An 11,943-nucleotide genomic window follows, 5' to 3' on the forward strand; every position below is an offset into this window, starting at 1 on the left:
CCTTCCCTGTTGTTTGTTTGTCTGATTTTTTTGAGACAGGTTTCTCTGTGCCACCCAAGCTGTCCTGGTATTCACTCTGTAGACCAGGCTGTCCTAGACCTCAGAGATCTACCTGCCTTTACCTCTGCAGTGCTGGGATTAAAAGTATGCATGTGCCACCATGCCTGGCTCTCAGCCTGCTTTCTTATACACCCCAGGACCACTGCCCATAGTGATCTGAGCCCTTCACCATCAATTATTAATCAATGAAATATCCCAAAGACATGTACACAGGACAGTATGGTGGAGACAGTTGGAGTTGAGGTTCCCTCTTCCCACATGACTCTACCTGTGTTAAATTGACCAAAAATTAACCAGCACTGTTAAGTTTTTGAAAATCAGTACAACCAACAAATAGCCATTTGGTTTAGAACTGTTCTGGCCTCCCACCAAGAGTCTGGCACTGAATCAGCTTGCTCTGCTGCCTCCTTTAAGGTGAGTTCTCTGTCCCGGCTCCTTACAAGAGAACTGAGGGGCTTGCATATATAATTTAGCAACTAAGTTTAGACAGGCTGAAATTCATTCGGGCAGTTGGCTAGACTTAACCTGAGGCTGAGACCTCAGACCTCTTCACATACCTCGCCAGCCTCCCAGAGGCTTTGTTCTTATGGAACACGTGGGTAACACCATCACAGTGGTGCTGAATGGAAAAGCTGAGGACAGGAGTGTCATAGACAACCTGCTTAATCTCAGATACAACCAGGAGCCTCAGGAAATGTATAGCCTCAAATAATATAAACCATTGGAGAGCCGGTTGGTTATTTCGATAGCATGCATCTGACAGATCATCCTGATAAATGTGAAGAAATTTGCTTAGAATGTTCAGTTAATTATGAATTAGCTTCTAGAAAAAACAATTGCCAGGGCTGGCAGATGACTCTGCAGGTAAAGGAACTTACTGTCAAATCTGTGACCTAAGACCTGGGGTCCACATGGTGAGAGGAATTAAGCCCACATGTGCACGGAGACATGCATGTTTACATATGTATACATATTAAATAAATGTTAAAAAATTGCTTCTGCTGGGCAGTGGTGGCGCATGCCTTTAATCCCAGCACTTGGGAGGCAGAGGCAGGTGGATTTCTGAGTTTGAGGCCAGCCTGGTCTACCGAGTGAGTTCCAGGACAGCCAGGGCTACAAAGAGAAACCCTATCTCGAAAAACAAAAAACAAACAAAAAAAATTTTTTTTTTTGCTTCTATTCTAAAACATCATTTAATTTATCCTAGTGTTTATAAGGGTTATAACCAAGCTCTTTAGTTTTTAAATTTTGATTTTATTCTTCTGGTGTTTGTTTGTTGTTTTTGTTACATATGGTCTCATTTGTCTGAGGCTGGTCTTCAACTATGCCACTGGTCCTCTTGCTTTGAGACAGTGATTGAAGCCAGGGCTTTGTGCATGCCAGGTAGCACTCTACCAACAGAACCCCATCCTCGCACAATGTCCTCCTCTTTGTGAAAATCAGAAGTGCATCATTCAGCTCTGGTTCAGAAGCTGAGCTATGTGTAAAGGTCCCCCCTCCCTCACATGGATGAAACGAACTTAACTATGAAGCAGTTTGTTTGTTTGTTTGTTTCAAGACAGGATTGCTCTGTGAGTAGCCTTGGCTGTCCTAGTACTCATTCTGTAGAGCAGGTTGACCTCAAATTCATAGAGATCTTCCTGTTTCTGCTTCCCTAGTTTTCCCTGGGATTAAAGGCATGTGCCACCACCACTACCCAGCTTATAAAGCATGTTTGAGTTCAACCAAAGAGGTAGCCTGTAAGCTAGCAGTCATGTTATGCAAATTCATGTGCAGAGCTGATCAGAAGCAACCCTCCTGGGTAACTTGCTGTCCACAGCACAGTGTGTTCCAGTGTCCTGCCTAATGTGAGCCTACGGATGGACTTCAACATCTCATAACCCAATACTTCAGTATTTATTCCTTGTTCCTGGTTTTGACATCCTAACACAAAGCCATCTCCATTGTCCAAAGAGGAACAGAAGACATAGTTGACAGGTACCATTGGAATTCAGATGAGGTGTCATGGTGGTTCCAAAACAAACAACCAACCTGAAGATTTGGGAGATAATTTTATCATTGTAGAAATAGAACTTAAAGCAAGTTTCTAAAGCTCCAATGTTGGACATTTAATATATCTGTGGAATAGAAGGGAAGGATACCTGAGCTAAATGTACAAACTGGACCAACAAGGAAGGGTAGAATCTTTATGCTAACACGTTTGCCCAGAGAATATTACATATTTAGCCCATACCCACATCCTAACATTCATGATATTGAGCTCCCAAAATATCCCTTGTCTTTCGCATTATGGCAAAGTGTGGCTACCCAAGGTGGGTTGTGGGCTGATCTTTTGTTGCGAGCCGCACTAGCCCCACGTTCGGGCACCAAAAAAATGTTGGGGTCCAAGCTAGCCCCACGTTGGGGCGGCCAAAAAATGTCGCGGCCCAAGCAAAATGTTGAGGCCCGGGCCGACCCACGTTTGGGTGGCCACTGTATCCCGGCCCAAGCTGCCGCTCCGGTCCGAGGGTTGGGGTTCAGCAAGAGCAAGAGTGAGGACGGACTCGAAGAATGCAGACCAGACAGAGTGTAATTCAATCCCGTTTATTCTTCAGTCTAAGTACTAAGTCTTGAGTTCCTAGTGCCTAGTCCTTAGCTCCCAGTCCCTCCAAGTTCCAAGTTACTTCTTCCAAGTTCTCTTCCAAGTGCCTGCTACCTGTCTTCTCTCTGCTGTGTCTCCCTAATGTCTGATTCTCTCTAGAGTCAAGTGTCTTCTACCTAATGTCAAGTAATCTGTTTTCCTCCAAGTTGCACTGTTTCTCTGTCTTCTCTCTGCTATGTCTCCCTAATGTCTGATCCTCTACCGTCTGCCTCTGCCTTTTATACGTCTCACTTCTAAGCCATGCCTTTTGGTCACATCTTTAATCATGCCCTTAGGTCTTGTCTCTAAATCTGATCTCTACACTTCTAAGTCACACTCTTAAATTACACACCTTTAATCTCACACACCTTTAATCTCACACACCCAAGGTATCTAAACCAAGATTATCGGAGTGTGCTCAACTGTTGTAGGCTATTGTAATCCAAGTCTCATGTCAGGGTATATGGCTCAAGATGGCTGCAAAGCTGATAGCCGCTTTCTGCTAAAAGTCGGCTCCCAACAATCTTTAAAGAGCTAGGATACACGTATGAAGTCAAAAGTGTGGAAGTGAGGGGACAGAAATAGAACCAGAAGACGCAATGTTAGGAGTTTAAGTGAAGCATTTGTTGGGCTTAAAGCTGGGGAAGAGGAAAAGTGAACATTTGCTTACCTGAAAAAGGGGAAGAGACTTCTGTGGCCGGAAAGAAAAGTGATGAGTTCCGGGAAAATAAGTTCTAGGTAATATTCTATGTTACCTAGTGGTGAGTTCTAGGTAATTATCTATGTTTCCTAGTGGTGAGTTCTAGGTGAGATCTATGTTTCCTAGTGGTGAGTTCTAGGTAAGGAACTATGTTACCTAGAGGCTAGTTCTGGGTAATGATCTATGTTTACTAGTGGTGAGTTCTACATGAGATTTGAAGTTATCTAGTAGTGAGTTTTAGGTAATGATTCTATATTACTTAGTGCTCAGTTCTAAGTGATGATCTATACTACAGATGCATTTTCTTGGTTTTCATGGAATTGCATTTGATTATGTCTTCAGAATTTGGTTTGTGAGAGGCTCCCAAGTTACATTTTTAAACACTAATTCTGCTTCAGGCCCTGTTGGAGTGCAGAGCACAACAGAGAATGTTGAGGTTTGGCGTATTGCTATGTATTGTCATGCTAAATTCTGTACCCTAAGGTCTAGGCCTATGAGTGAATTCTCACACTTACCAGCTTTTGTTGTTCAAACTTTGTTCCTTAATTTAAAACTATTGGTTAAATAAAAATGGCTATAGCCAATTACTGAAGGGATTAGTGGTAGGTGGACTTTTGAATTATCTGGTTGAACGTGGGAGAGAAAGGATAATGAAAAGGAGAGAGGAGAAGGCTCTAGGAGAGGAGTCAGACAATGAGTACATGGCCAGGAGAAACAGCAAGTATTTGGGGTACACTCCTGGAGAGGCAGCCAGGCCAGCACTTAGAGACGTAGATTAGGGGTTACCCCCCAGTAATTGTCAAAGCCAAATAAAGTAGCCATAGTCTGAGTCTCATTTATTTTCTAAGCTTGTCAGGGATAAGTTTAAATTAGTTATACTACATATAAAAACGGCAGAAGCTGTAGCTTGTGCTTCTTGGGGCTGCTCTGAGACCTTGGCCCTATCACTTGTCTGAGGGTCCCACATGTGGTCCTAGGGTCCCAGCATTGATGGGTGACTCTAGGCTTGTGCTGCCAGTGAGAGCATCTCCTATGTTATATGCCTTTTGTCCACAACTTGACTGCAGCTTGGAGTTCATCCAGAACTTCCTTTAGTGCTCACCCTGTTTTGCTTGCTTCTGTCAGCCTGTCCTAGTTCCTCCATTTAAAGTTTCTTTGTCTACTTTGTGGCTTCAGCAATGCTTAAAGTTCCCCTGCTGTTTTTGTGGGGGAAAAAAAAAAACTCAATAGACTTTTTTTTTAAAAAATTGGATATTTTATTTATTTACATTTTAAATGTTACCCCACTTTTCTGGTTTCCCCTCTGGAAACCCCTATCCCATCCCCCCTCCCCTGTTTCTATAAGGGTGTTCCCCCACTTACCCACCCACCTCACTCCTGCTTCCCTGCCCTGGCATTCCCCTACACTGGGGGCATCAAGCCTTCATAGGACCAAGGGCCTCTCCTCCCACTGATGCCCGACAAGGCCATCTTCTGCTACATATGCGGCTGGAGCCATGGGTTGCTCCATGTGTACTCTTTGGTTGGTGGTTTAGTCCCTGGGAGCTCTGGGGAGTCTGGTTGGTTGATATTGTTGTTCTTCCTATGGGGTTGCAAACCCCCTCAACTCCTTCAGTCCTTTCTCTAACTCCTCCATTGGGGACCCTGTGTTCAGTTCAATGGTTGGTTGTGAGCATTTGCCTCTGTATTTGTCAGGCACTGGCAAAGCCTCTCAGGAGACAGCTTTATCAGGCTCCTGTCAGCATGCACTTCTTGGCATCCACAATAGTGTCTGGGTTTGGTGTCTATATATGAGATGGTTTGGGAGCTAGCAGGAGGGCTGGGCTGATTAAAAAACAAACAAACAAACAAACAAACAAACAGTTATCTATTCAAGGTAAAGCTGGTTTAACGACAAACTTTGTTCTTTCACAATATGACCTATTAGACTTACTATGGCTTCATTCTTAAGTTGCAACACAACAGTCTCCTTAATCTTTTCACAGTTACAGGAAGCTTATAATTCCTGAGGAAATAGTCAATTCACAGAGCAGAAAAATAGAAAAACAAAATGTCTTAGTTAGGGTTTCCATTGCTGTGAAGAGACACCATGACCAATGAAACTCTTATAAAAAGTTTTTTTAATTGGAGCTGGCTTAGAGTTTCAGAGGTTTAGTCCATTATCATCATGGTGGGAAACATGGCAGCATCTAGGCAGATCTAGTGCTAGAGAAGGAGCTGAGAGTTATATACCTTGATCTCCAGGCAGCAGAAGACCGTGTGTCACATTGGGTATAGCTTGAGCATAGAAGACCTCAAAGCCCACCCACTCAGTGACATACTTCCTTTAACAAGGCCACACCTACTCCAACAAGGCCACAGTTCCTAATAGTGCCACTCCCTCTGGGCAAAGCATTCAAGCACATGAATCTATGGGGACCATACCTATTCAAACTATCACATTCCACTCCCTGGTCCCCATAGGCTTGTAGCAATAAAATAATGCAGAATGCATTTAGTCCAACTTCAAAAGTCCCCATAGTCTAATCACAGTCTCAACAATGTTTAAAAGTTCAAAATCTCTTCTGAGATTCATGCAACTTTTAACTGTAATCCCTTATAAAATCAAATCTTAAACAGACCACATACTCCCAACATACAATCGCACAGGATATACATGACAATTTCAAAAGAGAGCATAGTGAGGAGATACTGGACCAAAGCAAGACTGAAAACCAGCCGGGCAAACTCTGCATTGCTGAGGCCTGCTCTTTCTGACATGACTGCAGCCATTTTGTATTCAGTCTCAATTTTGCTCATAAAGTGAAATTTAGTTCAGGTTCTCAGACTCCACTTCCCACAAGTAATTATTTACAGCTGACAGTAAAAAATTCTCCTAAAAGGTCATAACACTATGGTTGTGTTACTTACCATGCCCAATTATCTCAATGCTCTGAAACTCCCCTGTTCACCACGTCTCTTACCCCACCTAAAACCACTCAGCTTAAAAGCCAGCTGATAATCTTTTCCTAGTTAGCCAAAATGTAGTTCTGTGTCCACCCTTGCCTTCTGAACTTCTGGATTTGGTTTTTCCTCTAAAACGTGTGCCCTAAGACTGGCACCATAAGTAAGCTCCTGAGTCTTTTTGTGGTCCTAATCAATCAGTCTTGAATGTGTGTTCAATAAACTATTCTTGCTTAACTGAGATCCGTGTTTGTATGGTTTGTGCGGCAATTCTTGAACCCCAACATGCATCTCCATGTCTAATGTCAAAATTCTCTTCAGATCTTCAACTCCTTTCAGCTTTGTTGACTGTAACACACTTTTCTCTTGGATTGGTTCCACTCCTTGTTAGCAGCTCTCCTCCCCAGGTATGTCTCCAAAGCAATCCAGGCTTCATCTTCACACTTCACACAATGGCCTTTCTGGGCCTCCATGCAGATACCCTTGCCTTATACCTGGCCTCAGTGGCTTTCCTTAGCCATGGATAGTGATTCTATAACCCCTTTCATAAAATGGCCTCTCTGGGCCTCCATTCAGGCACACCCCTGCCAGATGCCTGGCTTCAACAGCTTTCCTTAGATTCAGAGAGAGATTGTATTATCTGTTTCTTCTATCTTTGACTCTAAAGCCAGAAATACTTGGATGAAGCTGCTAAATTCTGCTGCTGCTGAAGCTAGAATATAGCCCCTGAATTTAATTTCATGTTTACCAGCTTTCTGTTTTCAATGGTTTCCTACACTGGCTGTCCTGGAACTTGACCTGTAGACCAGACTAGCCTTGAACTCAGAGATCTACATGCTAGATCTCTCTCTCTTTTTAAAATTTCATTTATTTAATGTACAAGAGTAACACTGTAGCTGTCCTCAGACATACCAGAAGAGAGCATCTGGTTGTAAGCTACCATGTGGTTGCTCGGAATTGAACTCAGGACCTCTGGAAGAGCAGTCAGTGCTCTTAACCACTGAGCCATCTCTCCAGCCCATGTTCTATCTCTTGTGTGCTCGGATTCAGGACTCCTTCTGTTGGGATTAAAGGGACCTGTTACCATGCCCATACCTAAGTATTTCTTTAATTCCTTTTTACAAGATGGAAGCTTAGATGGGTGTGATCTTGCACCGAGATCACGACTCCCTCAATTCCCTCAATTTAATATCTTTAATCTATTTGTCTCCTTGAACATATGATTTAGCTCCATTCAACTTCCTGGTGCCTACTTCTCCTTGAACCATACATTTTCCATTTTGCATTTCCTTGTTTGCTTCATTTCATTAAAACACTCTTCATGGGAGTGAAACACAGCACAATGTCTATACTTGTCTATACTTGGCTGTTTTGAGATTTCCTTTGCCAATGCAATTAATTTAAATCTCTTCAGTTTAGCCCCAGGTAGACTCGTTGGACAAGGGCAAAAAGTAGCCACATCCTGCATCAAAATATCACAAAAAAAAAAATGGTCTCTAGGTAACATACTAAAATTCTTCTCCTCTAAAACCTCTTGAACCAGGCCCCCAAAGTTTAACTCAGTAATCCCTCAGTAACATTGTCTTTTATGTTCTTACTAGGATGGCCCATTAAGCCCCACTTAAAGCATTCCACTGCTTTCCTAATCCAAAGTCTCAAAACCTGTATTTCTCCAAACAAAAGCATGGTCAGGCCTATCACAGCAATATCTCAGTTCTTGGTATCAACTTCTGTCTTGTTACAGTTTCATTGCTGTGAAGAGACACCATGACAAAGTCGACTCTTATAAAGAAAAGCATTTAATTGTGTCTGGTTACAGTTTCAGAGGTTTAATCCATTAACATTATAGTGGGAAGCATGACAGCATCCTGGAAGACACATTACTAGAAAAGGAGCAGAGAGAGACAGAGTTCTATATCTTGACCCCCAGGCAGCAGAAGGGGACTATATATTGCACTGGGAGTAGCTTGAGCTTGGAAGACTTCCAAGCCCACCACCACAGTCACACACTTCCTCCAACAAGGCCACACCTCCTAATAGTGCCACTCCCTACGGGTCAAGCATTCCAACATGTGAGTCTATGGGGACCATACCTATTCAAGCCACCACATGTGGTATCACAAGTTTTGACTATCTAGGGACAAAAAAATGATCCTTTTAGGGTGGCAAAAATAATCTCTGCCTTGACTATGGTGGCTACAAGACTGCATGTACCAAAGGGAAAATTTTTTACTGTATATAAAATTGTATGTACATGTAATTACATTTTAATCTGATATGAAAACCAAACAGAACCACTAGATTAATAAAGTGACTCTGTTGTTGGTACTGGGAATTGAGTCTAAGGTCCTGTACATTTTCTGCAAACACTGTACTCCTGAGCTATATGTCTAATCATCCAATTTCTAAAAAAAAAAATTGTGTGTATATTTGTGACTGTGTGCATACTTTTGTGTGCCTGTGTGTACCTGTGCAGGTGGAGGCCAGGGGTCAAAATTGACTGTCTTTTTATTTTGTTCTTTAAGTTGTTTATTGAGACAGGATCTTTCACAGAGCCTGAACTTCACTGGTACACTAAACTATCTGGCTATTGAGCTATAGGGATCTGCTTGACTCTGCCCCCTGAGGGCTGGGGGCTACAGGTATGTGGGGAACAGTAAGTAGAGAGGGAATTTATAGAAGTGGCTTAGGGCAACAGTTCTCAACCTGTGGGTCAAATGACCCTTTCACAAGGGTCATCTAAGACCATAGGAAAACACAGATATTTACATTATTGTAAAGGTAACTTTTCTTTACCAGATTCAGGTAGGCTTACTGTTGAATAAGCTCATCTTTTCTAATTCTGTACTCTGGCTGGCTGGTTCAACTTAGCTGTTCTGGTTCAGACTCCTTTCCGAGTGTGGACTGACTCAATTTGGTTTCTCTCAGCTTCTCACTGAATTTCTCTGTTTGGCCTCAGATTAACTCTGGCAATTTGCTCCAGTCTTCTGGCTCCTTCTTACTCTTTCATTCTGTCTTCACCTGCAACCTGTCTCTGTAAAACTGTCCTGGTAAAACTCTCTCTCTCTCTCCCTCTCTCTCTCTCTCTCTCTCTCTCTCTCTCTCTCTCCTCTCTCCCTCCCCCCTCCTGTCTTCTTTTCTCCTCTCCTCGGTCAACTCTTTCCTCTCTGTTCTTGTGATAGTTGGGTATATCCTAACTCTCTGGCTCATCCTGTCCAATCTTTTTTTGATTCATCATTTTATCTGCCCTCAATTAGAAGTAACTTTCAAACATGGCTGCTTTCTTCTATAAACTAACTTTCCTTGTTTGGGAATAAAGGTGTGTACTAAGGGCTTGTCTGTTCCAGCTGGATCACACAGACCCAGAAGGTCTTTAGATGTGATCCCGTGCCAGAGCAGCCATGGTACTGGATTGGAATTCCTCTATACATTATGATTTATAACAGTAGCAAAATTACAGTTATGAAGTAGCAATGAAAATACTTTTATGGTTGGTGATCACTACAACATAAGGAAATATATTAATGGCAGTATTAGGAAGATTGAAAACCCCTGAATTAGGGAATGGGGCAGAGGCTGGATTTTACATACAAGATAGAAACTTCAGGGGCTGGAGAGATGGCTCTGGGTTTAAGAGTACACACTCTTCTTGCAGCTGACTCAAGTATGGTTTTCTGAGCAGCTCACTCAGCCTGTAACTTTAGTTCCAGGGGATCTGATGTCTGCTTCTTGCCTCTGAAGGCGCTGTACCCATTGTGCACAATCATACAGACATGTACACATAACTATCACACTCACAGACATGTGTACATAAGTAAAAATAAAAATCTCTATGAGAAGGTAAGAATTTGATTTTATTTCATAGAACTGGAAGGTAAAGAGGGTTTTGAAGATGCACCTAAACTATTATGTAAGGGAAAATAAATCCAAGGAGCCTGAGTATTGTAGAGTGACGAAATGCTGGTGACTTAGGATAAAGAGGTAGAGATGGAGGTTAGAAACAGACAGATTTACCTTTGTGTGCTGGCGGTTACCTTATTCCCCCTCACAAGGCAGAAGGTTGGAGAGTTAGAAGCCAGCCTGGAAGACTGCGTCTCAAGAAAATAAATGAAGATAACTAATGGAAAATATATTTTTGGCATATTTTAAAGACACATAGATAGGGTGATTTGTTAAGGCCCAGAATTTGAGGACAGAGTAAGGAAAGTGCAATAAAGATAGGTTATACCAGGGTGTTAGCCTGAGTTGGGAAATAGAGCTATCTACAGAATTGGGGAAGTTATTGAAAACAGAGGAACAATGTTAAAGGGTGGGAATTCAATGTTGAGTACATTAACTTCTAGATACTAGTACAATATTTACTTCGCAGTATCTTGTCTCTACAAGTCTTCAGTGGAGATTCCAATTGAAAAGGGGAGAGATAAAATCCAGGTAATGAGTGAGCCTCAGGGCACTGAGATTTATAGGTTGGGAAGAAGTGAATTCAGTGCAGAAATTTGGATTGTGACAGAGAACAGGAAAAAAAAAACAGAATAGTGAAAAATAATTATAGGTAGTTTGAGAGATAATTCAATGGATAATTTATTTAAAAGGTTGTAGATGGTGGTGTGAACCTGAAACTCCAGCACTGGAGGAGTAAAGACAGGCAGATCCCTGGAGCTGGTTCAGTCTGCCATCCAGGACAGTGACACTAATCTCAAAAAGCAAGGACGATGGGGCTGGAGAGATGGCTCAGTGGCTAAAAGCACTTGGTGCTCTTTCTCAGGACCTGGGTTTGGGTCTCAACACCAGCATGGTGGCTCACAAGTACCTGTCCTGGGAATCAGTAGCCAAACAAGCTTTCAACATACTTGTAACCTGAGAGCTGCTCTCACAAATTTCTTAAGCAATTTTACCAATTTTTAATCTACATTAATGGTCAGCAATAGTGTGTCATTACTACTTGGTAGATTCCATAGAGTACACCCCAGATTTCCTGACCCAGAGGCAGAATGATCCTAAGAAGTTTTTAAATTCCCTGGAAATGCTTGGGGTGGGGGTAGTACCTTTGTGACAGCCAAAGTTATGTTTTTTTAAGTTTTAATTATTTTGCTTAAGAGATCTATAAAACAATAATGCCTTTAACCTGTAAAACTCTCTTGCCCAAGGACAGATAAAATTGTCAGCTCCATTTGCTCAAGAACAGATAACTTCCAGGAATGCTGGAATCAGAGGTAAGATGATTACAGCAAGTTCAAGGCCAGCCTGGTCTATGGATCGAGTAACTGGCAAACCAGGACTCCTATTGTGCCAGACTGCTTCATAATAAATAAAAGAAAAACAAAAATCAGTAGACACTAACAGGATTGCTGTCTATAAATTCCTTTTAAAGAATGGAATGCTGAGAAAGGTGTCCATATGCCCAAATACCTTGAGCTGGCAGACAAGAATGTGCCCAACCTTTGCATAATGAAGGCCATGTCATCTCTCACACCTCAAGGCTACATTGAGGAACAGTTTGTCTGGAGACATTTCTACTGGGACCTTCACAAGGAGGGCATCCAGTGTCTCAGAGATTACCTCCAAATACATCCCCAGATCATGTGCCTGCCACCCTGATCATCAACTATCCTGAGACTAC

The sequence above is a fragment of the Arvicanthis niloticus genome, chromosome 4 (assembly GCF_011762505.2).
Source record: "Arvicanthis niloticus isolate mArvNil1 chromosome 4, mArvNil1.pat.X, whole genome shotgun sequence".
In the NCBI taxonomy this organism is placed as follows: domain Eukaryota; kingdom Metazoa; phylum Chordata; class Mammalia; order Rodentia; family Muridae; genus Arvicanthis; species Arvicanthis niloticus.